This window comes from Montipora capricornis, chromosome 11 (genome assembly GCF_036669925.1).
Source record: "Montipora capricornis isolate CH-2021 chromosome 11, ASM3666992v2, whole genome shotgun sequence".
NCBI classification, from domain to species: Eukaryota; Metazoa; Cnidaria; class Anthozoa; order Scleractinia; family Acroporidae; genus Montipora; species Montipora capricornis.
In genome coordinates, this window is record NC_090893.1 from 14,969,964 (window position 1) to 14,970,423 (window position 460).

At 35.9% G+C, this 460-nt stretch overlaps 1 protein-coding gene across 4 annotated transcripts in view; it reads right to left on the bottom strand.

Moving 5' to 3' along the window:
- LOC138024449 (uncharacterized) overlaps positions 1 to 460 on the bottom strand; it is a 19,135-nt gene extending 18,675 nt beyond the window's left edge. For 2 of the 4 annotated variants that reach the window (XM_068871657.1, XM_068871658.1), the window contains exon 1: positions 251 to 446. The gene's annotated coding sequence lies outside the window, so the exon portion shown is untranslated. Of the gene's footprint in view, positions 1 to 250 lie in introns of all 4 variants that reach the window. The other 2 variants (XM_068871655.1, XM_068871656.1) reach the window with 2 other exon arrangements.

Here is a 460-nt window from a genome sequence, read left to right on the forward strand (position 1 = left end):
TTTCTTTTTCGAAAAGAGTTCGTTTGTGACGTAACCCAAGTAGGAGAGTAAAATTGCTCATTGGATACTTGAGAAGCTCTCACATGTGATTCCATGCGGAAGCCAAAAAGTATACGGTTATCTCTTGAGTGAAAACAAATTCTTACGACAGCTTTTCCGTTAACTTGTAATATCACTGAACTCAAAATTGCAATTAAAAACTAAAAAACGTTTCCAATCTTTATCCTTAAGGGATGCAAAATATACTTACCAAATTTGTGTTTTAGCCACGCAAAGCTGACTGAAACAGTTATAAGGCCACACTTGTCGTAGTCATAAATTACCGAGATTCGTTATGTCCTAACACAGGAACTGAAATCTACGGTGGCCCATAGGTATCGTAACAACTTTCTTTCTACATATGATATATTTTTTTTTCCATCCACGACAACTTTCTTTCCATCCATGACAACTTTCTTTC